Here is a 20,000-nt window from a genome sequence, read left to right on the forward strand (position 1 = left end):
CCTGCTTAGCTTCCGAGATCAGACGAGATCGGTCGTTGCCAGGCTGGTATGGCCGTACGAAATAAGTTGACAACCATAGGCTACTTATCCATATACAGATTTAGCAATTGACAATGCAAGGTGGTCTCTCTCTCTCTCTCTCGTGTCAAAATGAAAACAGCTTCCAGCCCCTTTCATGAAGGACTACTTGTGCATATTGCAAGATTTCAGTTTCTAAGTGAATGAGCAAAAGAGCATACAGCACCTGGTATTCCCAGGCGGTCTCCCATCCAAGTACTAACCAGGCCCGACCCTGCTTAGCTTCCGAGATCAGATGAGATCGGGCGTTGCCAGGCTGGTATGGCCGTACGAAATAAGTTGACAACCATAGGCTACTTATCCATATACAGATTTAGCAATTGACAATGCAAGGTAGTCTCTCTCTCTCTCTCGTGTCAAAATGAAAACAGCTTCCAGCCCCTTTCATGAAGGACTACTTGTGCATATTGCAAGATTTCAGTTTCTAAGTGAATGAGCAAAAGAGCATACAGCACCTGGTATTCCCAGGCGGTCTCCCATCCAAGTACTAACCAGGCCCGACCCTGCTTAGCTTCCGAGATCAGACGAAATCGGGCGTTGCCAGGCTGGTATGGCCGTACGAAATAAGTTGACAACCATAGGCTACTTATCCATATACAGATTTAGCAATTGACAATGCAAGGTAGTCTCTCTCTCTCTCTCTCTCTCTCTCTCTCTCTCGTGTCAAAATGAAAACAGCTTCCAGCCCCTTTCATGAAGGACTACTTGTGCATATTGCAAGATTTCAGTTTCTAAGTGAATGAGCAAAAGAGCAGACAGCACCTGGTATTCCCAGGCGGTCTCCCATCCAAGTACTAACCAGGCCCGACCCTGCTTAGCTTCCGAGATCAGACGAGATCGGGCGTTGCCAGGCTGGTATGGCCGTACGAAATAAGTTGACAACCATAGGCTACTTATCCATATACAGATTTAGCAATTGACAATGCAAGGTAGTCTCTCTCTCTCTCTCTCTCGTGTCAAAATGAAAACAGCTTCCAGCCCCTTTCATGAAGGACTACTTGTGCATATTGCAAGATGTCAGTTTCTAAGTGAATGAGCAAAAGAGCATACAGCACCTGGTATTCCCAGGCGGTCTCCCATCAAAGTACTAACCAGGCCCGACCCTGCTTAGCTTCCGAGATCAGACGAGATCGGGCGTTGCCAGGCTGGTATGGCCGTACGAAATAAGTTGACAACCATAGGCTACTTATCCATATACAGATTTAGCAATTGACAATGCAAGGTAGTCTCTCTCTCTCTCTCGTGTCAAAATGAAAACAGCTTCCAGCCCCTTTCATGAAGGACTACTTGTGCATATTGCAAGATTTCAGTTTCTAAGTGAATGAGCAAAAGAGCATACAGCACCTGGTATTCCCAGGCGGTCTCCCATCCAAGTACTAACCAGGCCCGACCCTGCTTAGCTTCCGAGATCAGACGAGATCGGGCGTTGCCAGGCTGGTATGGCCGTACGAAATAAGTTGACAACCATAGGCTACTTATCCATATACAGATTTAGCAATTGACAATGCAAGGTAGTCTCTCTCTCTCTCTCTCTCTCTCTCTCTCTCTCTCTCGTGTCAAAATGAAAACAGCTTCCAGCCCCTTTCATGAAGGACTACTTGTGCATATTGCAAGATTTCAGTTTCTAAGTGAATGAGCAAAAGAGCATACAGCACCTGGTATTCCCAGGCGGTCTCCCATCCAAGTACTAACCAGGCCCGACCCTGCTTAGCTTCCGAGATCAGACGAGATCGGGCGTTGCCAGGCTGGTATGGCCGTACGAAATAAGTTGACAACCATAGGCTACTTATCCATATACAGATTTAGCAATTGACAATGCAAGGTAGTCTCTCTCTCTCTCTCTCTCGTGTCAAAATGAAAACAGCTTCCAGCCCCTTTCATGAAGGACTACTTGTGCATATTGCAAGATGTCAGTTTCTAAGTGAATGAGCAAAAGAGCATACAGCACCTGGTATTCCCAGGCGGTCTCCCATCCAAGTACTAACCAGGCCCGACCCTGCTTAGCTTCCGAGATCAGACGAGATCGGGCGTTGCCAGGCTGGTATGGCCGTACCAAATAAGTTGACAACCAAAGGCTACTTATCCATATACAGATTTAGCAATTGACAATGCAAGGTAGTCTCTCTCTCTCTCTCTCTCGTGTCAAAATGAAAACAGCTTCCAGCCCCTTTCATGAAGGACTACTTGTGCATATTGCAAGATGTCAGTTTCTAAGTGAATGAGCAAAAGAGCATACAGCACCTGGTATTCCCAGGCGGTCTCCCATCCAAGTACCAACCAGGCCCGACCCTGCTTAGCTTCCAAGATCAGACGAGATCGGTCGTTGCCAGGCTGGTATGGCCGTACGAAATAAGTTGACAACCATAGGCTACTTATCCATATACAGATTTAGCAATTGACAATGCAAGGTGGTCTCTCTCTCTCTCTCTCGTGTCAAAATGAAAACAGCTTCCAGCCCCTTTCATGAAGGACTACTTGTGCATATTGCAAGATTTCAGTTTCTAAGTGAATGAGCAAAAGAGCATACAGCACCTGGTATTCCCAGGCGGTCTCCCATCCAAGTACTAACCAGGCCCGACCCTGCTTAGCTTCCGAGATCAGACGAGATCGGGCGTTGCCAGGCTGGTATGGCCGTACGAAATAAGTTGACAACCATAGGCTACTTATCCATATACAGATTTAGCAATTGACAATGCAAGGTAGTCTCTCTCTCTCTCTCTCGTGTCAAAATGAAAACAGCTTCCAGCCCCTTTCATGAAGGACTACTTGTGCATATTGCAAGATGTCAGTTTCTAAGTGAATGAGCAAAAGAGCATACAGCACCTGGTATTCCCAGGCGGTCTCCCATCCAAGTACTAACCAGGCCCGACCCTGCTTAGCTTCCGAGATCAGACGAGATCGGGCGTTGCCAGGCTGGTATGGCCGTACGAAATAAGTTGACAACCATAGGCTACTTATCCATATACAGATTTAGCAATTGACAATGCAAGGTAGTCTCTCTCTCTCTCTCGTGTCAAAATGAAAACAGCTTCCAGCCCCTTTCATGAAGGACTACTTGTGCATATTGCAAGATTTCAGTTTCTAAGTGAATGAGCAAAAGAGCATACAGCACCTGGTATTCCCAGGCGGTCTCCCATCCAAGTACTAACCAGGCCCGACCCTGCTTAGCTTCCGAGATCAGACGAGATCGGGCGTTGCCAGGCTGGTATGGCCGTACGAAATAAGTTGACAACCATAGGCTACTTATCCATATACAGATTTAGCAATTGACAATGCAAGGTAGTCTCTCTCTCTCTCTCTCTCTCTCTCTCTCTCGTGTCAAAATGAAAACAGCTTCCAGCCCCTTTCATGAAGGACTACTTGTGCATATTGCAAGATTTCAGTTTCTAAGTGAATGAGCAAAAGAGCATACAGCACCTGGTATTCCCAGGCGGTCTCCCATCCAAGTACTAACCAGGCCCGACCCTGCTTAGCTTCCGAGATCAGACGAGATCGGGCGTTGCCAGGCTGGTATGGCCGTACGAAATAAGTTGACAACCATAGGCTACTTATCCATATACAGATTTAGCAATTGACAATGCAAGGTAGTCTCTCTCTCTCTCTCTCTCGTGTCAAAATGAAAACAGCTTCCAGCCCCTTTCATGAAGGACTACTTGTGCATATTGCAAGATGTCAGTTTCTAAGTGAATGAGCAAAAGAGCATACAGCACCTGGTATTCCCAGGCGGTCTCCCATCCAAGTACTAACCAGGCCCGACCCTGCTTAGCTTCCGAGATCAGACGAGATCGGGCGTTGCCAGGCTGGTATGGCCGTACGAAATAAGTTGACAACCATAGGCTACTTATCCATATACAGATTTAGCAATTGACAATGCAAGGTGGTCTCTCTCTCTCTCTCTCGTGTCAAAATGAAAACAGCTTCCAGCCCCTTTCATGAAGGACTACTTGTGCATATTGCAAGATGTCAGTTTCTAAGTGAATGAGCAAAAGAGCAGACAGCACCTGGTATTCCCAGGCGGTCTCCCATCCAAGTACTAACCAGGCCCGACCCTGCTTAGCTTCCGAGATCAGACGAGATCGGGCGTTGCCAGGCTGGTATGGCCGTACCAAATAAGTTGACAACCAAAGGCTACTTATCCATATACAGATTTAGCAATTGACAATGCAAGGTAGTCTCTCTCTCTCTCTCTCGTGTCAAAATGAAAACAGCTTCCAGCCCCTTTCATGAAGGACTACTTGTGCATATTGCAAGATGTCAGTTTCTAAGTGAATGAGCAAAAGAGCATACAGCACCTGGTATTCCCAGGCGGTCTCCCATCCAAGTACCAACCAGGCCCGACCCTGCTTAGCTTCCGAGATCAGACGAGATCGGTCGTTGCCAGGCTGGTATGGCCGTACGAAATAAGTTGACAACCATAGGCTACTTATCCATATACAGATTTAGCAATTGACAATGCAAGGTAGTCTCTCTCTCTCTCTCTCTCTCTCTCTCTCTCTCTCGTGTCAAAATGAAAACAGCTTCCAGCCCCTTTCATGAAGGACTACTTGTGCATATTGCAAGATGTCAGTTTCTAAGTGAATGAGCAAAAGAGCATACAGCACCTGGTATTCCCAGGCGGTCTCCCATCCAAGTACTAACCAGGCCCGACCCTGCTTAGCTTCCGAGATCAGACGAGATCGGGCGTTGCCAGGCTGGTATGGCCGTACGAAATAAGTTGACAACCATAGGCTACTTATCCATATACAGATTTAGCAATTGACAATGCAAGGTGGTCTCTCTCTCTCTCTCTCGTGTCAAAATGAAAACAGCTTCCAGCCCCTTTCATGAAGGACTACTTGTGCATATTGCAAGATTTCAGTTTCTAAGTGAATGAGCAAAAAAGCAGACAGCACCTGGTATTCCCAGGCGGTCTCCCATCCAAGTACTAACCAGGCCCGACCCTGCTTAGCTTCCGAGATCAGACGAGATCGGGCGTTGCCAGGCTGGTATGGCCGTACGAAATAAGTTGACAACCATAGGCTACTTATCCATATACAGATTTAGCAATTGACAATGCAAGGTAGTCTCTCTCTCTCTCTCTCTCTCTCTCTCTCGTGTCAAAATGAAAACAGCTTCCAGCCCCTTTCATGAAGGACTACTTGTGCATATTGCAAGATTTCAGTTTCTAAGTGAATGAGCAAAAGAGCAGACAGCACCTGGTATTCCCAGGCGGTCTCCCATCCAAGTACTAACCAGGCCCGACCCTGCTTAGCTTCCGAGATCAGACGAGATCGGGCGTTGCCAGGCTGGTATGGCCGTACCAAATAAGTTGACAACCAAAGGCTACTTATCCATATACAGATTTAGCAATTGACAATGCAAGGTAGTCTCTCTCTCTCTCTCTCGTGTCAAAATGAAAACAGCTTCCAGCCCCTTTCATGAAGGACTACTTGTGCATATTGCAAGATGTCAGTTTCTAAGTGAATGAGCAAAAGAGCATACAGCACCTGGTATTCCCAGGCGGTCTCCCATCCAAGTACCAACCAGGCCCGACCCTGCTTAGCTTCCGAGATCAGACGAGATCGGTCGTTGCCAGGCTGGTATGGCCGTACGAAATAAGTTGACAACCATAGGCTACTTATCCATATACAGATTTAGCAATTGACAATGCAAGGTGGTCTCTCTCTCTCTCTCTCGTGTCAAAATGAAAACAGCTTCCAGCCCCTTTCATGAAGGACTACTTGTGCATATTGCAAGATTTCAGTTTCTAAGTGAATGAGCAAAAGAGCATACAGCACCTGGTATTCCCAGGCGGTCTCCCATCCAAGTACTAACCAGGCCCGACCCTGCTTAGCTTCCGAGATCAGATGAGATCGGGCGTTGCCAGGCTGGTATGGCCGTACGAAATAAGTTGACAACCATAGGCTACTTATCCATATACAGATTTAGCAATTGACAATGCAAGGTAGTCTCTCTCTCTCTCTCGTGTCAAAATGAAAACAGCTTCCAGCCCCTTTCATGAAGGACTACTTGTGCATATTGCAAGATTTCAGTTTCTAAGTGAATGAGCAAAAGAGCATACAGCACCTGGTATTCCCAGGCGGTCTCCCATCCAAGTACTAACCAGGCCCGACCCTGCTTAGCTTCCGAGATCAGACGAAATCGGGCGTTGCCAGGCTGGTATGGCCGTACGAAATAAGTTGACAACCATAGGCTACTTATCCATATACAGATTTAGCAATTGACAATGCAAGGTAGTCTCTCTCTCTCTCTCTCTCTCTCTCTCTCTCTCGTGTCAAAATGAAAACAGCTTCCAGCCCCTTTCATGAAGGACTACTTGTGCATATTGCAAGATTTCAGTTTCTAAGTGAATGAGCAAAAGAGCAGACAGCACCTGGTATTCCCAGGCGGTCTCCCATCCAAGTACTAACCAGGCCCGACCCTGCTTAGCTTCCGAGATCAGACGAGATCGGGCGTTGCCAGGCTGGTATGGCCGTACGAAATAAGTTGACAACCATAGGCTACTTATCCATATACAGATTTAGCAATTGACAATGCAAGGTAGTCTCTCTCTCTCTCTCTCTCGTGTCAAAATGAAAACAGCTTCCAGCCCCTTTCATGAAGGACTACTTGTGCATATTGCAAGATGTCAGTTTCTAAGTGAATGAGCAAAAGAGCATACAGCACCTGGTATTCCCAGGCGGTCTCCCATCCAAGTACTAACCAGGCCCGACCCTGCTTAGCTTCCGAGATCAGACGAGATCGGGCGTTGCCAGGCTGGTATGGCCGTACGAAATAAGTTGACAACCATAGGCTACTTATCCATATACAGATTTAGCAATTGACAATGCAAGGTAGTCTCTCTCTCTCTCTCGTGTCAAAATGAAAACAGCTTCCAGCCCCTTTCATGAAGGACTACTTGTGCATATTGCAAGATTTCAGTTTCTAAGTGAATGAGCAAAAGAGCATACAGCACCTGGTATTCCCAGGCGGTCTCCCATCCAAGTACTAACCAGGCCCGACCCTGCTTAGCTTCCGAGATCAGACGAGATCGGGCGTTGCCAGGCTGGTATGGCCGTACGAAATAAGTTGACAACCATAGGCTACTTATCCATATACAGATTTAGCAATTGACAATGCAAGGTAGTCTCTCTCTCTCTCTCTCTCTCTCTCTCTCTCTCTCTCGTGTCAAAATGAAAACAGCTTCCAGCCCCTTTCATGAAGGACTACTTGTGCATATTGCAAGATTTCAGTTTCTAAGTGAATGAGCAAAAGAGCATACAGCACCTGGTATTCCCAGGCGGTCTCCCATCCAAGTACTAACCAGGCCCGACCCTGCTTAGCTTCCGAGATCAGACGAGATCGGGCGTTGCCAGGCTGGTATGGCCGTACGAAATAAGTTGACAACCATAGGCTACTTATCCATATACAGATTTAGCAATTGACAATGCAAGGTAGTCTCTCTCTCTCTCTCTCTCGTGTCAAAATGAAAACAGCTTCCAGCCCCTTTCATGAAGGACTACTTGTGCATATTGCAAGATGTCAGTTTCTAAGTGAATGAGCAAAAGAGCATACAGCACCTGGTATTCCCAGGCGGTCTCCCATCCAAGTACTAACCAGGCCCGACCCTGCTTAGCTTCCGAGATCAGACGAGATCGGGCGTTGCCAGGCTGGTATGGCCGTACGAAATAAGTTGACAACCATAGGCTACTTATCCATATACAGATTTAGCAATTGACAATGCAAGGTAGTCTCTCTCTCTCTCTCTCTCTCTCTCTCTCTCTCTCTCTCTCTCTCTCTCTCTCTCTCTCTCTCTCTCGTGTCAAAATGAAAACAGCTTCCAGCCCCTTTCATGAAGGACTACTTGTGCATATTGCAAGATTTCAGTTTCTAAGTGAATGAGCAAAAGAGCAGACAGCACCTGGTATTCCCAGGCGGTCTCCCATCCAAGTACTAACCAGGCCCGACCCTGCTTAGCTTCCGAGATCAGACGAGATCGGGCGTTGCCAGGCTGGTATGGCCGTACCAAATAAGTTGACAACCAAAGGCTACTTATCCATATACAGATTTAGCAATTGACAATGCAAGGTAGTCTCTCTCTCTCTCTCTCTCGTGTCAAAATGAAAACAGCTTCCAGCCCCTTTCATGAAGGACTACTTGTGCATATTGCAAGATGTCAGTTTCTAAGTGAATGAGCAAAAGAGCATACAGCACCTGGTATTCCCAGGCGGTCTCCCATCCAAGTACCAACCAGGCCCGACCCTGCTTAGCTTCCGAGATCAGACGAGATCGGTCGTTGCCAGGCTGGTATGGCCGTACGAAATAAGTTGACAACCATAGGCTACTTATCCATATACAGATTTAGCAACTGACAATGCAAGGTGGTCTCTCTCTCTCTCTCTCGTGTCAAAATGAAAACAGCTTCCAGCCCCTTTCATGAAGGACTACTTGTGCATATTGCAAGATTTCAGTTTCTAAGTGAATGAGCAAAAGAGCATACAGCACCTGGTATTCCCAGGCGGTCTCCCATCCAAGTACTAACCAGGCCCGACCCTGCTTAGCTTCCGAGATCAGACGAGATCGGGCGTTGCCAGGCTGGTATGGCCGTACGAAATAAGTTGACAACCATAGGCTACTTATCCATATACAGATTTAGCAATTGACAATGCAAGGTAGTCTCTCTCTCTCTCTCTCTCGTGTCAAAATGAAAACAGCTTCCAGCCCCTTTCATGAAGGACTACTTGTGCATATTGCAAGATGTCAGTTTCTAAGTGAATGAGCAAAAGAGCATACAGCACCTGGTATTCCCAGGCGGTCTCCCATCCAAGTACTAACCAGGCCCGACCCTGCTTAGCTTCCGAGATCAGACGAGATCGGGCGTTGCCAGGCTGGTATGGCCGTACGAAATAAGTTGACAACCATAGGCTACTTATCCATATACAGATTTAGCAATTGACAATGCAAGGTAGTCTCTCTCTCTCTCTCGTGTCAAAATGAAAACAGCTTCCAGCCCCTTTCATGAAGGACTACTTGTGCATATTGCAAGATTTCAGTTTCTAAGTGAATGAGCAAAAGAGCATACAGCACCTGGTATTCCCAGGCGGTCTCCCATCCAAGTACTAACCAGGCCCGACCCTGCTTAGCTTCCGAGATCAGACGAGATCGGGCGTTGCCAGGCTGGTATGGCCGTACGAAATAAGTTGACAACCATAGGCTACTTATCCATATACAGATTTAGCAATTGACAATGCAAGGTAGTCTCTCTCTCTCTCTCCTCTCTCGTGTCAAAATGAAAACAGCTTCCAGCCCCTTTCATGAAGGACTACTTGTGCATATTGCAAGATTTCAGTTTCTAAGTGAATGAGCAAAAGAGCATACAGCACCTGGTATTCCCAGGCGGTCTCCCATCCAAGTACTAACCAGGCCCGACCCTGCTTAGCTTCCGAGATCAGACGAGATCGGGCGTTGCCAGGCTGGTATGGCCGTACGAAATAAGTTGACAACCATAGGCTACTTATCCATATACAGATTTAGCAATTGACAATGCAAGGTAGTCTCTCTCTCTCTCTCTCTCGTGTCAAAATGAAAACAGCTTCCAGCCCCTTTCATGAAGGACTACTTGTGCATATTGCAAGATGTCAGTTTCTAAGTGAATGAGCAAAAGAGCATACAGCACCTGGTATTCCCAGGCGGTCTCCCATCCAAGTACTAACCAGGCCCGACCCTGCTTAGCTTCCGAGATCAGACGAGATCGGGCGTTGCCAGGCTGGTATGGCCGTACGAAATAAGTTGACAACCATAGGCTACTTATCCATATACAGATTTAGCAATTGACAATGCAAGGTGGTCTCTCTCTCTCTCTCTCGTGTCAAAATGAAAACAGCTTCCAGCCCCTTTCATGAAGGACTACTTGTGCATATTGCAAGATTTCAGTTTCTAAGTGAATGAGCAAAAGAGCAGACAGCACCTGGTATTCCCAGGCGGTCTCCCATCCAAGTACTAACCAGGCCCGACCCTGCTTAGCTTCCGAGATCAGACGAGATCGGGCGTTGCCAGGCTGGTATGGCCGTACCAAATAAGTTGACAACCAAAGGCTACTTATCCATATACAGATTTAGCAATTGACAATGCAAGGTAGTCTCTCTCTCTCTCTCTCTCGTGTCAAAATGAAAACAGCTTCCAGCCCCTTTCATGAAGGACTACTTGTGCATATTGCAAGATGTCAGTTTCTAAGTGAATGAGCAAAAGAGCATACAGCACCTGGTATTCCCAGGCGGTCTCCCATCCAAGTACCAACCAGGCCCGACCCTGCTTAGCTTCCGAGATCAGACGAGATCGGTCGTTGCCAGGCTGGTATGGCCGTACGAAATAAGTTGACAACCATAGGCTACTTATCCATATACAGATTTAGCAATTGACAATGCAAGGTGGTCTCTCTCTCTCTCTCGTGTCAAAATGAAAACAGCTTCCAGCCCCTTTCATGAAGGACTACTTGTGCATATTGCAAGATTTCAGTTTCTAAGTGAATGAGCAAAAGAGCATACAGCACCTGGTATTCCCAGGCGGTCTCCCATCCAAGTACTAACCAGGCCCGACCCTGCTTAGCTTCCGAGATCAGACGAGATCGGGCGTTGCCAGGCTGGTATGGCCGTACGAAATAAGTTGACAACCATAGGCTACTTATCCATATACAGATTTAGCAATTGACAATGCAAGGTAGTCTCTCTCTCTCTCGTGTCAAAATGAAAACAGCTTCCAGCCCCTTTCATGAAGGACTACTTGTGCATATTGCAAGATGTCAGTTTCTAAGTGAATGAGCAAAAGAGCATACAGCACCTGGTATTCCCAGGCGGTCTCCCATCCAAGTACTAACCAGGCCCGACCCTGCTTAGCTTCCGAGATCAGACGAAATCGGGCGTTGCCAGGCTGGTATGGCCGTACGAAATAAGTTGACAACCATAGGCTACTTATCCATATACAGATTTAGCAATTGACAATGCAAGGTAGTCTCTCTCTCTCTCTCTCTCTCTCTCTCTCTCTCTCTCTCGTGTCAAAATGAAAACAGCTTCCAGCCCCTTTCATGAAGGACTACTTGTGCATATTGCAAGATTTCAGTTTCTAAGTGAATGAGCAAAAGAGCAGACAGCACCTGGTATTCCCAGGCGGTCTCCCATCCAAGTACTAACCAGGCCCGACCCTGCTTAGCTTCCGAGATCAGACGAGATCGGGCGTTGCCAGGCTGGTATGGCCGTACGAAATAAGTTGACAACCATAGGCTACTTATCCATATACAGATTTAGCAATTGACAATGCAAGGTAGTCTCTCTCTCTCTCTCTCGTGTCAAAATGAAAACAGCTTCCAGCCCCTTTCATGAAGGACTACTTGTGCATATTGCAAGATGTCAGTTTCTAAGTGAATGAGCAAAAGAGCATACAGCACCTGGTATTCCCAGGCGGTCTCCCATCCAAGTACTAACCAGGCCCGACCCTGCTTAGCTTCCGAGATCAGACGAGATCGGGCGTTGCCAGGCTGGTATGGCCGTACGAAATAAGTTGACAACCATAGGCTACTTATCCATATACAGATTTAGCAATTGACAATGCAAGGTAGTCTCTCTCTCTCTCTCGTGTCAAAATGAAAACAGCTTCCAGCCCCTTTCATGAAGGACTACTTGTGCATATTGCAAGATTTCAGTTTCTAAGTGAATGAGCAAAAGAGCATACAGCACCTGGTATTCCCAGGCGGTCTCCCATCCAAGTACTAACCAGGCCCGACCCTGCTTAGCTTCCGAGATCAGACGAGATCGGGCGTTGCCAGGCTGGTATGGCCGTACGAAATAAGTTGACAACCATAGGCTACTTATCCATATACAGATTTAGCAATTGACAATGCAAGGTAGTCTCTCTCTCTCTCTCTCTCTCTCTCTCGTGTCAAAATGAAAACAGCTTCCAGCCCCTTTCATGAAGGACTACTTGTGCATATTGCAAGATTTCAGTTTCTAAGTGAATGAGCAAAAGAGCAGACAGCACCTGGTATTCCCAGGCGGTCTCCCATCCAAGTACTAACCAGGCCCGACCCTGCTTAGCTTCCGAGATCAGACGAGATCGGGCGTTGCCAGGCTGGTATGGCCGTACGAAATAAGTTGACAACCATAGGCTACTTATCCATATACAGATTTAGCAATTGACAATGCAAGGTAGTCTCTCTCTCTCTCTCGTGTCAAAATGAAAACAGCTTCCAGCCCCTTTCATGAAGGACTACTTGTGCATATTGCAAGATTTCAGTTTCTAAGTGAATGAGCAAAAGAGCATACAGCACCTGGTATTCCCAGGCGGTCTCCCATCCAAGTACTAACCAGGCCCGACCCTGCTTAGCTTCCGAGATCAGACGAGATCGGGCGTTGCCAGGCTGGTATGGCCGTACGAAATAAGTTGACAACCATAGGCTACTTATCCATATACAGATTTAGCAATTGACAATGCAAGGTAGTCTCTCTCTCTCTCTCTCTCTCTCTCTCTCTCTCTCTCGTGTCAAAATGAAAACAGCTTCCAGCCCCTTTCATGAAGGACTACTTGTGCATATTGCAAGATTTCAGTTTCTAAGTGAATGAGCAAAAGAGCAGACAGCACCTGGTATTCCCAGGCGGTCTCCCATCCAAGTACTAACCAGGCCCGACCCTGCTTAGCTTCCGAGATCAGACGAGATCGGGCGTTGCCAGGCTGGTATGGCCGTACGAAATAAGTTGACAACCATAGGCTACTTATCCATATACAGATTTAGCAATTGACAATGCAAGGTAGTCTCTCTCTCTCTCTCTCTCTCTCTCTCTCTCTCTCTCTCTCTCTCTCTCTCTCTCTCTCTCTCTCTCTCTCTCTCTCTCTCTCTCTCTCTCTCTCTCGTGTCAAAATGAAAACAGCTTCCAGCCCCTTTCATGAAGGACTACTTGTGCATATTGCAAGATTTCAGTTTCTAAGTGAATGAGCAAAAGAGCAGACAGCACCTGGTATTCCCAGGCGGTCTCCCATCCAAGTACTAACCAGGCCCGACCCTGCTTAGCTTCCGAGATCAGACGAGATCGGGCGTTGCCAGGCTGGTATGGCCGTACGAAATAAGTTGACAACCATAGGCTACTTATCCATATACAGATTTAGCAATTGACAATGCAAGGTAGTCTCTCTCTCTCTCTCTCTCGTGTCAAAATGAAAACAGCTTCCAGCCCCTTTCATGAAGGACTACTTGTGCATATTGCAAGATGTCAGTTTCTAAGTGAATGAGCAAAAGAGCATACAGCACCTGGTATTCCCAGGCGGTCTCCCATCCAAGTACTAACCAGGCCCGACCCTGCTTAGCTTCCGAGATCAGACGAGATCGGGCGTTGCCAGGCTGGTATGGCCGTACGAAATAAGTTGACAACCATAGGCTACTTATCCATATACAGATTTAGCAATTGACAATGCAAGGTAGTCTCTCTCTCTCTCTCTCTCTCTCGTGTCAAAATGAAAACAGCTTCCAGCCCCTTTCATGAAGGACTACTTGTGCATATTGCAAGATTTCAGTTTCTAAGTGAATGAGCAAAAGAGCATACAGCACCTGGTATTCCCAGGCGGTCTCCCATCCAAGTACTAACCAGGCCCGACCCTGCTTAGCTTCCGAGATCAGACGAGATCGGGCGTTGCCAGGCTGGTATGGCCGTACGAAATAAGTTGACAACCATAGGCTACTTATCCATATACAGATTTAGCAATTGACAATGCAAGGTAGTCTCTCTCTCTCTCTCTCTCGTGTCAAAATGAAAACAGCTTCCAGCCCCTTTCATGAAGGACTACTTGTGCATATTGCAAGATTTCAGTTTCTAAGTGAATGAGCAAAAGAGCATACAGCACCTGGTATTCCCAGGCGGTCTCCCATCCAAGTACTAACCAGGCCCGACCCTGCTTAGCTTCCGAGATCAGACGAGATCGGGCGTTGCCAGGCTGGTATGGCCGTACGAAATAAGTTGACAACCATAGGCTACTTATCCATATACAGATTTAGCAATTGACAATGCAAGGTGGTCTCTCTCTCTCTCTCTCTCGTGTCAAAATGAAAACAGCTTCCAGCCCCTTTCATGAAGGACTACTTGTGCATATTGCAAGATTTCAGTTTCTAAGTGAATGAGCAAAAGAGCATACAGCACCTGGTATTCCCAGGCGGTCTCCCATCCAAGTACTAACCAGGCCCGACCCTGCTTAGCTTCCGAGATCAGACGAGATCGGGCGTTGCCAGGCTGGTATGGCCGTACGAAATAAGTTGACAACCATAGGCTACTTATCCATATACAGATTTAGCAATTGACAATGCAAGGTGGTCTCTCTCTCTCTCTCTCTCTCTCTCTCTCTCTCTCTCTCTCTCTCTCTCTCTCTCTCTCTCTCTCGTGTCAAAATGAAAACAGCTTCCAGCCCCTTTCATGAAGGACTACTTGTGCATATTGCAAGATGTCAGTTTCTAAGTGAATGAGCAAAAGAGCATACAGCACCTGGTATTCCCAGGCGGTCTCCCATCCAAGTACTAACCAGGCCCGACCCTGCTTAGCTTCCGAGATCAGACGAGAGCGGGCGTTGCCAGGCTGGTATGGCCGTACGAAATAAGTTGACAACCATAGGCTACTTATCCATATACAGATTTAGCAATTGACAATGCAAGGTGGTCTCTCTCTCTCTCTCTCGTGTCAAAATGAAAACAGCTTCCAGCCCCTTTCATGAAGGACTACTTGTGCATATTGCAAGATGTCAGTTTCTAAGTTCATGAGCAAAAGAGCATACAGCACCTGGTATTCCCAGGCGGTCTCCCATCCAAGTACTAACCAGGCCCGACCCTGCTTAGCTTCCGAGATCAGACGAGATCGGGCGTTGCCAGGCTGGTATGGCCGTACGAAATAAGTTGACAACCATAGGCTACTTATCCATATACAGATTTAGCAATTGACAATGCAAGGTGGTCTCTCTCTCTCTCTCTCGTGTCAAAATGAAAACAGCTTCCAGCCCCTTTCATGAAGGACTACTTGTGCATATTGCAAGATTTCAGTTTCTAAGTGAATGAGCAAAAGAGCATACAGCACCTGGTATTCCCAGGCGGTCTCCCATCCAAGTACTAACCAGGCCCGACCCTGCTTAGCTTCCGAGATCAGACGAGATCGGGCGTTGCCAGGCTGGTATGGCCGTACGAAATAAGTTGACAACCATAGGCTACTTATCCATATACAGATTTAGCAATTGACAATGCAAGGTGGTCTCTCTCTCTCTCTCTCTCGTGTCAAAATGAAAACAGCTTCCAGCCCCTTTCATGAAGGACTACTTGTGCATATTGCAAGATGTCAGTTTCTAAGTGAATGAGCAAAAGAGCATACAGCACCTGGTATTCCCAGGCGGTCTCCCATCCAAGTACTAACCAGGCCCGACCCTGCTTAGCTTCCGAGATCAGACGAGATCGGGCGTTGCCAGGCTGGTATGGCCGTACGAAATAAGTTGACAACCATAGGCTACTTATCCATATACAGATTTAGCAATTGACAATGCAAGGTAGTCTCTCTCTCTCTCTCGTGTCAAAATGAAAACAGCTTCCAGCCCCTTTCATGAAGGACTACTTGTGCATATTGCAAGATTTCAGTTTCTAAGTGAATGAGCAAAAGAGCATACAGCACCTGGTATTCCCAGGCGGTCTCCCATCCAAGTACTAACCAGGCCCGACCCTGCTTAGCTTCCGAGATCAGACGAGATCGGGCGTTGCCAGGCTGGTATGGCCGTACGAAATAAGTTGACAACCATAGGCTACTTATCCATATACAGATTTAGCAATTGACAATGCAAGGTAGTCTCTCTCTCTCTCTCTCTCTCTCTCTCTCTCTCTCTCGTGTCAAAATGAAAACAGCTTCCAGCCCCTTTCATGAAGGACTACTTGTGCATATTGCAAGATTTCAGTTTCTAAGTGAATGAGCAAAAGAGCATACAGCACCTGGTATTCCCAGGCGGTCTCCCATCCAAGTACTAACCAGGCCCGACCCTGCTTAGCTTCCGAGATCAGACGAGATCGGGCGTTGCCAGGCTGGTATGGCCGTACGAAATAAGTTGACAACCATAGGCTACTTATCCATATACAGATTTAGCAATTGACAATGCAAGGTAGTCTCTCTCTCTCTCTCTCTCGTGTCAAAATGAAAACAGCTTCCAGCCCCTTTCATGAAGGACTACTTGTGCATATTGCAAGATGTCAGTTTCTAAGTGAATGAGCAAAAGAGCATACAGCACCTGGTATTCCCAGGCGGTCTCCCATCCAAGTACTAACCAGGCCCGACCCTGCTTAGCTTCCGAGATCAGACGAGATCGGGCGTTGCCAGGCTGGTATGGCCGTACGAAATAAGTTGACAACCATAGGCTACTTATCCATATACAGATTTAGCAATTGACAATGCAAGGTAGTCTCTCTCTCTCTCTCTCTCTCGTGTCAAAATGAAAACAGCTTCCAGCCCCTTTCATGAAGGACTACTTGTGCATATTGCAAGATGTCAGTTTCTAAGTGAATGAGCAAAAGAGCATACAGCACCTGGTATTCCCAGGCGGTCACCCATCCAAATACTAACCAGGCCCGACCCTGCTTAGCTTCCGAGATCAGACGAGATCGGGCGTTGCCAGGCTGGTATGGCCGTACGAAATAAGTTGACAACCATAGGCTACTTATCCATATACAGATTTAGCAATTGACAATGCAAGGTAGTCTCTCTCTCTCTCGTGTCAAAATGAAAACAGCTTCCAGCCCCTTTCATGAAGGACTACTTGTGCATATTGCAAGATTTCAGTTTCTAAGTGAATGAGCAAAAGAGCATACAGCACCTGGTATTCCCAGGCGGTCTCCCATCCAAGTACTAACCAGGCCCGACCCTGCTTAGCTTCCGAGATCAGACGAGATCGGGCGTTGCCAGGCTGGTATGGCCGTACGAAATAAGTTGACAACCATAGGCTACTTATCCATATACAGATTTAGCAATTGACAATGCAAGGTAGTCTCTCTCTCTCTCTCTCTCTCTCTCTCTCGTGTCAAAATGAAAACAGCTTCCAGCCCCTTTCATGAAGGACTACTTGTGCATATTGCAAGATGTCAGTTTCTAAGTGAATGAGCAAAAGAGCATACAGCACCTGGTATTCCCAGGCGGTCTCCCATCCAAGTACTAACCAGGCCCGACCCTGCTTAGCTTCCGAGATCAGACGAGATCAGGCGTTGCCAGGCTGGTATGGCCGTACGAAATAAGTTGACAACCATAGGCTACTTATCCATATACAGATTTAGCAATTGACAATGCAAGGTAGTCTCTCTCTCTCTCTCTCTCTCTCTCTCTCTCTCTCTCTCTCTCTCTCTCTCTCTCTCTCTCTCTCTCTCGTGTCAAAATGAAAACAGCTTCCAGCCCCTTTCATGAAGGACTACTTGTGCATATTGCAAGATGTCAGTTTCTAAGTGAATGAGCAAAAGAGCATACAGCACCTGGTATTCCCAGGCGGTCTCCCATCCAAGTACTAACCAGGCCCGACCCTGCTTAGCTTCCGAGATCAGACGAGATCGGGCGTTGCCAGGCTGGTATGGCCGTACGAAATAAGTTGACAACCATAGGCTACTTATCCATATACAGATTTAGCAATTGACAATGCAAGGTAGTCTCTCTCTCTCTCTCTCTCTCTCTCTCTCTCTTGTGTCAAAATGAAAACAGCTTCCAGCCCCTTTCATGAAGGACTACTTGTGCATATTGCAAGATGTCAGTTTCTAAGTGAATGAGCAAAAGAGCATACAGCACCTGGTATTCCCAGGCGGTCTCCCATCCAAGTACTAACCAGGCCCGACCCTGCTTAGCTTCCGAGATCAGACGAGATCGGGCGTTGCCAGGCTGGTATGGCCGTACGAAATAAGTTGACAACCATAGGCTACTTATCCATATACAGATTTAGCAATTGACAATGCAAGGTAGTCTCTCTCTCTCTCTCTCTCTCTCTCTCTCTCTCTCGTGTCAAAATGAAAACAGCTTCCAGCCCCTTTCATGAAGGACTACTTGTGCATATTGCAAGATTTCAGTTTCTAAGTGAATGAGCAAAAGAGCATACAGCACCTGGTATTCCCAGGCGGTCTCCCATCCAAGTACTAACCAGGCCCGACCCTGCTTAGCTTCCGAGATCAGACGAGATCGGGCGTTGCCAGGCTGGTATGGCCGTACGAAATAAGTTGACAACCATAGGCTACTTATCCATATACAGATTTAGCAATTGACAATGCAAGGTAGTCTCTCTCTCTCTCTCTCTCGTGTCAAAATGAAAACAGCTTCCAGCCCCTTTCATGAAGGACTACTTGTGCATATTGCAAGATGTCAGTTTCTAAGTGAATGAGCAAAAGAGCATACAGCACCTGGTATTCCCAGGCGGTCTCCCATCCAAGTACTAACCAGGCCCGACCCTGCTTAGCTTCCGAGATCAGACGAGATCGGGCGTTGCCAGGCTGGTATGGCCGTACGAAATAAGTTGACAACCATAGGCTACTTATCCATATACAGATTTAGCAATTGACAATGCAAGGTGGTCTCTCTCTCTCTCTCTCGTGTCAAAATGAAAACAGCTTCCAGCCCCTTTCATGAAGGACTACTTGTGCATATTGCAAGATTTCAGTTTCTAAGTGAATGAGCAAAAGAGCAGACAGCACCTGGTATTCCCAGGCGGTCTCCCATCCAAGTACTAACCAGGCCCGACCCTGCTTAGCTTCCGAGATCAGACGAGATCGGGCGTTGCCAGGCTGGTATGGCCGTACCAAATAAGTTGACAACCAAAGGCTACTTATCCATATACAGATTTAGCAATTGACAATGCAAGGTAGTCTCTCTCTCTCTCTCTCTCGTGTCAAAATGAAAACAGCTTCCAGCCCCTTTCATGAAGGACTACTTGTGCATATTGCAAGATGTCAGTTTCTAAGTGAATGAGCAAAAGAGCATACAGCACCTGGTATTCCCAGGCGGTCTCCCATCCAAGTACCAACCAGGCCCGACCCTGCTTAGCTTCCGAGATCAGACGAGATCGGTCGTTGCCAGGCTGGTATGGCCGTACGAAATAAGTTGACAACCATAGGCTACTTATCCATATACAGATTTAGCAATTGACAATGCAAGGTGGTCTCTCTCTCTCTCTCTCGTGTCAAAATGAAAACAGCTTCCAGCCCCTTTCATGAAGGACTACTTGTGCATATTGCAAGATTTCAGTTTCTAAGTGAATGAGCAAAAGAGCATACAGCACCTGGTATTCCCAGGCGGTCTCCCATCCAAGTACTAACCAGGCCCGACCCTGCTTAGCTTCCGAGATCAGACGAGATCGGGCGTTGCCAGGCTGGTATGGCCGTACGAAATAAGTTGACAACCATAGGCTACTTATCCATATACAGATTTAGCAATTGACAATGCAAGGTAGTCTCTCTCTCTCTCTCGTGTCAAAATGAAAACAGCTTCCAGCCCCTTTCATGAAGGACTACTTGTGCATATTGCAAGATGTCAGTTTCTAAGTGAATGAGCAAAAGAGCATACAGCACCTGGTATTCCCAGGCGGTCTCCCATCCAAGTACTAACCAGGCCCGACCCTGCTTAGCTTCCGAGATCAGACGAAATCGGGCGTTGCCAGGCTGGTATGGCCGTACGAAATAAGTTGACAACCATAGGCTACTTATCCATATACAGATTTAGCAATTGACAATGCAAGGTAGTCTCTCTCTCTCTCTCTCTCTCTCTCTCTCTCTCTCTCTCTCTCGTGTCAAAATGAAAACAGCTTCCAGCCCCTTTCATGAAGGACTACTTGTGCATATTGCAAGATTTCAGTTTCTAAGTGAATGAGCAAAAGAGCAGACAGCACCTGGTATTCCCAGGCGGTCTCCCATCCAAGTACTAACCAGG

The 20,000-nt window shown here is 47.0% G+C and overlaps 55 non-coding genes and 13 pseudogenes across 55 annotated transcripts in view; all 68 read right to left on the reverse strand.

Moving 5' to 3' along the window:
* Positions 1-60, reverse strand: part of LOC146291542 (5S ribosomal RNA) — a 119-nt pseudogene extending 59 nt beyond the window's left edge.
* Positions 61-232: 172 nt separating this feature from the next.
* LOC146291543 (5S ribosomal RNA) lies at positions 233-351 on the reverse strand. The gene has a single exon (XR_014755913.1). It is a non-coding gene; the product is annotated as a 5S ribosomal RNA (ribosomal RNA).
* Positions 352-521: 170 nt separating this feature from the next.
* LOC146291544 (5S ribosomal RNA) lies at positions 522-640 on the reverse strand. The gene has a single exon (XR_014757555.1). It is a non-coding gene; the product is annotated as a 5S ribosomal RNA (ribosomal RNA).
* A 188-nt stretch (positions 641-828) lies between these two features.
* Positions 829-947, reverse strand: LOC146291545 (5S ribosomal RNA). The gene has a single exon (XR_014757718.1). It is a non-coding gene; the product is annotated as a 5S ribosomal RNA (ribosomal RNA).
* Positions 948-1,121: 174 nt separating this feature from the next.
* Positions 1,122-1,240, reverse strand: LOC146291546 (5S ribosomal RNA). The gene has a single exon (XR_014756729.1). It is a non-coding gene; the product is annotated as a 5S ribosomal RNA (ribosomal RNA).
* Positions 1,241-1,410: 170 nt separating this feature from the next.
* On the reverse strand, positions 1,411-1,529 carry LOC146291547 (5S ribosomal RNA). Its single transcript, XR_014756261.1, has one exon. It is a non-coding gene; the product is annotated as a 5S ribosomal RNA (ribosomal RNA).
* Positions 1,530-1,721: 192 nt separating this feature from the next.
* LOC146291548 (5S ribosomal RNA) lies at positions 1,722-1,840 on the reverse strand. Its single transcript, XR_014756262.1, has one exon. It is a non-coding gene; the product is annotated as a 5S ribosomal RNA (ribosomal RNA).
* Positions 1,841-2,014: 174 nt separating this feature from the next.
* LOC146291549 (5S ribosomal RNA) lies at positions 2,015-2,133 on the reverse strand. The gene has a single exon (XR_014757859.1). It is a non-coding gene; the product is annotated as a 5S ribosomal RNA (ribosomal RNA).
* A 174-nt stretch (positions 2,134-2,307) lies between these two features.
* On the reverse strand, positions 2,308-2,426 carry LOC146291550 (5S ribosomal RNA; annotated as a pseudogene).
* Positions 2,427-2,598: 172 nt separating this feature from the next.
* On the reverse strand, positions 2,599-2,717 carry LOC146291551 (5S ribosomal RNA). Its single transcript, XR_014756263.1, has one exon. It is a non-coding gene; the product is annotated as a 5S ribosomal RNA (ribosomal RNA).
* A 172-nt stretch (positions 2,718-2,889) lies between these two features.
* On the reverse strand, positions 2,890-3,008 carry LOC146291552 (5S ribosomal RNA). The gene has a single exon (XR_014756265.1). It is a non-coding gene; the product is annotated as a 5S ribosomal RNA (ribosomal RNA).
* A 170-nt stretch (positions 3,009-3,178) lies between these two features.
* Positions 3,179-3,297, reverse strand: LOC146291553 (5S ribosomal RNA). Its single transcript, XR_014756266.1, has one exon. It is a non-coding gene; the product is annotated as a 5S ribosomal RNA (ribosomal RNA).
* Positions 3,298-3,483: 186 nt separating this feature from the next.
* Positions 3,484-3,602, reverse strand: LOC146291554 (5S ribosomal RNA). Its single transcript, XR_014756267.1, has one exon. It is a non-coding gene; the product is annotated as a 5S ribosomal RNA (ribosomal RNA).
* A 174-nt stretch (positions 3,603-3,776) lies between these two features.
* Positions 3,777-3,895, reverse strand: LOC146291555 (5S ribosomal RNA). The gene has a single exon (XR_014756268.1). It is a non-coding gene; the product is annotated as a 5S ribosomal RNA (ribosomal RNA).
* A 172-nt stretch (positions 3,896-4,067) lies between these two features.
* LOC146291556 (5S ribosomal RNA) lies at positions 4,068-4,186 on the reverse strand (annotated as a pseudogene).
* A 172-nt stretch (positions 4,187-4,358) lies between these two features.
* LOC146291557 (5S ribosomal RNA) lies at positions 4,359-4,477 on the reverse strand (annotated as a pseudogene).
* Positions 4,478-4,667: 190 nt separating this feature from the next.
* Positions 4,668-4,786, reverse strand: LOC146291558 (5S ribosomal RNA). Its single transcript, XR_014756269.1, has one exon. It is a non-coding gene; the product is annotated as a 5S ribosomal RNA (ribosomal RNA).
* Positions 4,787-4,958: 172 nt separating this feature from the next.
* On the reverse strand, positions 4,959-5,077 carry LOC146291559 (5S ribosomal RNA). The gene has a single exon (XR_014757719.1). It is a non-coding gene; the product is annotated as a 5S ribosomal RNA (ribosomal RNA).
* Positions 5,078-5,261: 184 nt separating this feature from the next.
* On the reverse strand, positions 5,262-5,380 carry LOC146291560 (5S ribosomal RNA; annotated as a pseudogene).
* Positions 5,381-5,552: 172 nt separating this feature from the next.
* On the reverse strand, positions 5,553-5,671 carry LOC146291561 (5S ribosomal RNA; annotated as a pseudogene).
* Positions 5,672-5,843: 172 nt separating this feature from the next.
* Positions 5,844-5,962, reverse strand: LOC146291562 (5S ribosomal RNA). The gene has a single exon (XR_014755924.1). It is a non-coding gene; the product is annotated as a 5S ribosomal RNA (ribosomal RNA).
* Positions 5,963-6,132: 170 nt separating this feature from the next.
* On the reverse strand, positions 6,133-6,251 carry LOC146291563 (5S ribosomal RNA). Its single transcript, XR_014757556.1, has one exon. It is a non-coding gene; the product is annotated as a 5S ribosomal RNA (ribosomal RNA).
* Positions 6,252-6,439: 188 nt separating this feature from the next.
* LOC146291564 (5S ribosomal RNA) lies at positions 6,440-6,558 on the reverse strand. The gene has a single exon (XR_014757720.1). It is a non-coding gene; the product is annotated as a 5S ribosomal RNA (ribosomal RNA).
* Positions 6,559-6,732: 174 nt separating this feature from the next.
* LOC146291565 (5S ribosomal RNA) lies at positions 6,733-6,851 on the reverse strand. Its single transcript, XR_014756270.1, has one exon. It is a non-coding gene; the product is annotated as a 5S ribosomal RNA (ribosomal RNA).
* Positions 6,852-7,021: 170 nt separating this feature from the next.
* Positions 7,022-7,140, reverse strand: LOC146291566 (5S ribosomal RNA). The gene has a single exon (XR_014756271.1). It is a non-coding gene; the product is annotated as a 5S ribosomal RNA (ribosomal RNA).
* Positions 7,141-7,332: 192 nt separating this feature from the next.
* LOC146291567 (5S ribosomal RNA) lies at positions 7,333-7,451 on the reverse strand. Its single transcript, XR_014756272.1, has one exon. It is a non-coding gene; the product is annotated as a 5S ribosomal RNA (ribosomal RNA).
* Positions 7,452-7,625: 174 nt separating this feature from the next.
* LOC146291568 (5S ribosomal RNA) lies at positions 7,626-7,744 on the reverse strand. The gene has a single exon (XR_014756273.1). It is a non-coding gene; the product is annotated as a 5S ribosomal RNA (ribosomal RNA).
* A 222-nt stretch (positions 7,745-7,966) lies between these two features.
* On the reverse strand, positions 7,967-8,085 carry LOC146291569 (5S ribosomal RNA; annotated as a pseudogene).
* A 174-nt stretch (positions 8,086-8,259) lies between these two features.
* On the reverse strand, positions 8,260-8,378 carry LOC146291570 (5S ribosomal RNA; annotated as a pseudogene).
* Positions 8,379-8,550: 172 nt separating this feature from the next.
* On the reverse strand, positions 8,551-8,669 carry LOC146291571 (5S ribosomal RNA). The gene has a single exon (XR_014756274.1). It is a non-coding gene; the product is annotated as a 5S ribosomal RNA (ribosomal RNA).
* A 174-nt stretch (positions 8,670-8,843) lies between these two features.
* Positions 8,844-8,962, reverse strand: LOC146291572 (5S ribosomal RNA). Its single transcript, XR_014756276.1, has one exon. It is a non-coding gene; the product is annotated as a 5S ribosomal RNA (ribosomal RNA).
* A 170-nt stretch (positions 8,963-9,132) lies between these two features.
* Positions 9,133-9,251, reverse strand: LOC146291573 (5S ribosomal RNA). Its single transcript, XR_014756277.1, has one exon. It is a non-coding gene; the product is annotated as a 5S ribosomal RNA (ribosomal RNA).
* Positions 9,252-9,428: 177 nt separating this feature from the next.
* On the reverse strand, positions 9,429-9,547 carry LOC146291574 (5S ribosomal RNA). The gene has a single exon (XR_014756278.1). It is a non-coding gene; the product is annotated as a 5S ribosomal RNA (ribosomal RNA).
* Positions 9,548-9,721: 174 nt separating this feature from the next.
* LOC146291575 (5S ribosomal RNA) lies at positions 9,722-9,840 on the reverse strand. The gene has a single exon (XR_014756279.1). It is a non-coding gene; the product is annotated as a 5S ribosomal RNA (ribosomal RNA).
* Positions 9,841-10,012: 172 nt separating this feature from the next.
* Positions 10,013-10,131, reverse strand: LOC146291576 (5S ribosomal RNA; annotated as a pseudogene).
* A 174-nt stretch (positions 10,132-10,305) lies between these two features.
* LOC146291577 (5S ribosomal RNA) lies at positions 10,306-10,424 on the reverse strand (annotated as a pseudogene).
* A 170-nt stretch (positions 10,425-10,594) lies between these two features.
* LOC146291578 (5S ribosomal RNA) lies at positions 10,595-10,713 on the reverse strand. The gene has a single exon (XR_014756280.1). It is a non-coding gene; the product is annotated as a 5S ribosomal RNA (ribosomal RNA).
* A 168-nt stretch (positions 10,714-10,881) lies between these two features.
* On the reverse strand, positions 10,882-11,000 carry LOC146291579 (5S ribosomal RNA). Its single transcript, XR_014757557.1, has one exon. It is a non-coding gene; the product is annotated as a 5S ribosomal RNA (ribosomal RNA).
* A 194-nt stretch (positions 11,001-11,194) lies between these two features.
* LOC146291580 (5S ribosomal RNA) lies at positions 11,195-11,313 on the reverse strand. Its single transcript, XR_014757721.1, has one exon. It is a non-coding gene; the product is annotated as a 5S ribosomal RNA (ribosomal RNA).
* A 172-nt stretch (positions 11,314-11,485) lies between these two features.
* LOC146291581 (5S ribosomal RNA) lies at positions 11,486-11,604 on the reverse strand. The gene has a single exon (XR_014756281.1). It is a non-coding gene; the product is annotated as a 5S ribosomal RNA (ribosomal RNA).
* Positions 11,605-11,774: 170 nt separating this feature from the next.
* LOC146291582 (5S ribosomal RNA) lies at positions 11,775-11,893 on the reverse strand. Its single transcript, XR_014756282.1, has one exon. It is a non-coding gene; the product is annotated as a 5S ribosomal RNA (ribosomal RNA).
* A 182-nt stretch (positions 11,894-12,075) lies between these two features.
* Positions 12,076-12,194, reverse strand: LOC146291583 (5S ribosomal RNA). Its single transcript, XR_014757722.1, has one exon. It is a non-coding gene; the product is annotated as a 5S ribosomal RNA (ribosomal RNA).
* A 170-nt stretch (positions 12,195-12,364) lies between these two features.
* LOC146291584 (5S ribosomal RNA) lies at positions 12,365-12,483 on the reverse strand. The gene has a single exon (XR_014756283.1). It is a non-coding gene; the product is annotated as a 5S ribosomal RNA (ribosomal RNA).
* Positions 12,484-12,675: 192 nt separating this feature from the next.
* LOC146291585 (5S ribosomal RNA) lies at positions 12,676-12,794 on the reverse strand. Its single transcript, XR_014757723.1, has one exon. It is a non-coding gene; the product is annotated as a 5S ribosomal RNA (ribosomal RNA).
* Positions 12,795-13,046: 252 nt separating this feature from the next.
* Positions 13,047-13,165, reverse strand: LOC146291586 (5S ribosomal RNA). The gene has a single exon (XR_014757724.1). It is a non-coding gene; the product is annotated as a 5S ribosomal RNA (ribosomal RNA).
* A 174-nt stretch (positions 13,166-13,339) lies between these two features.
* LOC146291587 (5S ribosomal RNA) lies at positions 13,340-13,458 on the reverse strand. Its single transcript, XR_014756284.1, has one exon. It is a non-coding gene; the product is annotated as a 5S ribosomal RNA (ribosomal RNA).
* Positions 13,459-13,636: 178 nt separating this feature from the next.
* LOC146291588 (5S ribosomal RNA) lies at positions 13,637-13,755 on the reverse strand. The gene has a single exon (XR_014756285.1). It is a non-coding gene; the product is annotated as a 5S ribosomal RNA (ribosomal RNA).
* A 174-nt stretch (positions 13,756-13,929) lies between these two features.
* On the reverse strand, positions 13,930-14,048 carry LOC146291589 (5S ribosomal RNA). The gene has a single exon (XR_014756287.1). It is a non-coding gene; the product is annotated as a 5S ribosomal RNA (ribosomal RNA).
* A 174-nt stretch (positions 14,049-14,222) lies between these two features.
* On the reverse strand, positions 14,223-14,341 carry LOC146291590 (5S ribosomal RNA). The gene has a single exon (XR_014756288.1). It is a non-coding gene; the product is annotated as a 5S ribosomal RNA (ribosomal RNA).
* Positions 14,342-14,561: 220 nt separating this feature from the next.
* LOC146291591 (5S ribosomal RNA) lies at positions 14,562-14,680 on the reverse strand (annotated as a pseudogene).
* A 172-nt stretch (positions 14,681-14,852) lies between these two features.
* Positions 14,853-14,971, reverse strand: LOC146291592 (5S ribosomal RNA). Its single transcript, XR_014756289.1, has one exon. It is a non-coding gene; the product is annotated as a 5S ribosomal RNA (ribosomal RNA).
* Positions 14,972-15,143: 172 nt separating this feature from the next.
* On the reverse strand, positions 15,144-15,262 carry LOC146291593 (5S ribosomal RNA). Its single transcript, XR_014756290.1, has one exon. It is a non-coding gene; the product is annotated as a 5S ribosomal RNA (ribosomal RNA).
* A 174-nt stretch (positions 15,263-15,436) lies between these two features.
* Positions 15,437-15,555, reverse strand: LOC146291594 (5S ribosomal RNA). Its single transcript, XR_014756291.1, has one exon. It is a non-coding gene; the product is annotated as a 5S ribosomal RNA (ribosomal RNA).
* Positions 15,556-15,725: 170 nt separating this feature from the next.
* Positions 15,726-15,844, reverse strand: LOC146291595 (5S ribosomal RNA). Its single transcript, XR_014756292.1, has one exon. It is a non-coding gene; the product is annotated as a 5S ribosomal RNA (ribosomal RNA).
* Positions 15,845-16,036: 192 nt separating this feature from the next.
* Positions 16,037-16,155, reverse strand: LOC146291596 (5S ribosomal RNA). Its single transcript, XR_014756293.1, has one exon. It is a non-coding gene; the product is annotated as a 5S ribosomal RNA (ribosomal RNA).
* A 174-nt stretch (positions 16,156-16,329) lies between these two features.
* Positions 16,330-16,448, reverse strand: LOC146291597 (5S ribosomal RNA). Its single transcript, XR_014756294.1, has one exon. It is a non-coding gene; the product is annotated as a 5S ribosomal RNA (ribosomal RNA).
* A 176-nt stretch (positions 16,449-16,624) lies between these two features.
* Positions 16,625-16,743, reverse strand: LOC146291598 (5S ribosomal RNA). Its single transcript, XR_014757294.1, has one exon. It is a non-coding gene; the product is annotated as a 5S ribosomal RNA (ribosomal RNA).
* A 168-nt stretch (positions 16,744-16,911) lies between these two features.
* Positions 16,912-17,030, reverse strand: LOC146291599 (5S ribosomal RNA). Its single transcript, XR_014756295.1, has one exon. It is a non-coding gene; the product is annotated as a 5S ribosomal RNA (ribosomal RNA).
* A 184-nt stretch (positions 17,031-17,214) lies between these two features.
* Positions 17,215-17,333, reverse strand: LOC146291600 (5S ribosomal RNA). Its single transcript, XR_014757434.1, has one exon. It is a non-coding gene; the product is annotated as a 5S ribosomal RNA (ribosomal RNA).
* A 224-nt stretch (positions 17,334-17,557) lies between these two features.
* LOC146291601 (5S ribosomal RNA) lies at positions 17,558-17,676 on the reverse strand. Its single transcript, XR_014756296.1, has one exon. It is a non-coding gene; the product is annotated as a 5S ribosomal RNA (ribosomal RNA).
* A 188-nt stretch (positions 17,677-17,864) lies between these two features.
* LOC146291602 (5S ribosomal RNA) lies at positions 17,865-17,983 on the reverse strand. Its single transcript, XR_014756298.1, has one exon. It is a non-coding gene; the product is annotated as a 5S ribosomal RNA (ribosomal RNA).
* A 190-nt stretch (positions 17,984-18,173) lies between these two features.
* On the reverse strand, positions 18,174-18,292 carry LOC146291603 (5S ribosomal RNA). Its single transcript, XR_014756299.1, has one exon. It is a non-coding gene; the product is annotated as a 5S ribosomal RNA (ribosomal RNA).
* A 174-nt stretch (positions 18,293-18,466) lies between these two features.
* Positions 18,467-18,585, reverse strand: LOC146291604 (5S ribosomal RNA). Its single transcript, XR_014756300.1, has one exon. It is a non-coding gene; the product is annotated as a 5S ribosomal RNA (ribosomal RNA).
* Positions 18,586-18,757: 172 nt separating this feature from the next.
* LOC146291605 (5S ribosomal RNA) lies at positions 18,758-18,876 on the reverse strand (annotated as a pseudogene).
* A 174-nt stretch (positions 18,877-19,050) lies between these two features.
* LOC146291606 (5S ribosomal RNA) lies at positions 19,051-19,169 on the reverse strand (annotated as a pseudogene).
* A 172-nt stretch (positions 19,170-19,341) lies between these two features.
* On the reverse strand, positions 19,342-19,460 carry LOC146291607 (5S ribosomal RNA). Its single transcript, XR_014756301.1, has one exon. It is a non-coding gene; the product is annotated as a 5S ribosomal RNA (ribosomal RNA).
* A 170-nt stretch (positions 19,461-19,630) lies between these two features.
* On the reverse strand, positions 19,631-19,749 carry LOC146291608 (5S ribosomal RNA). Its single transcript, XR_014757558.1, has one exon. It is a non-coding gene; the product is annotated as a 5S ribosomal RNA (ribosomal RNA).
* A 198-nt stretch (positions 19,750-19,947) lies between these two features.
* The window catches only part of LOC146291609 (5S ribosomal RNA), a 119-nt gene continuing 66 nt past the window's right edge, over positions 19,948-20,000 (reverse strand). Inside the window, exon 1 of the ribosomal RNA XR_014757725.1 lies at positions 19,948-20,000. This exon is cut by the window's right edge and continues 66 nt beyond it. This is a non-coding gene — a ribosomal RNA (5S ribosomal RNA).

The sequence above is a fragment of the Hypomesus nipponensis genome, chromosome 5 (genome assembly GCF_054491055.1).
Source record: "Hypomesus nipponensis isolate SF chromosome 5, ASM5449105v1, whole genome shotgun sequence".
Lineage (NCBI taxonomy): Eukaryota > Metazoa > Chordata > Actinopteri > Osmeriformes > Osmeridae > Hypomesus > Hypomesus nipponensis.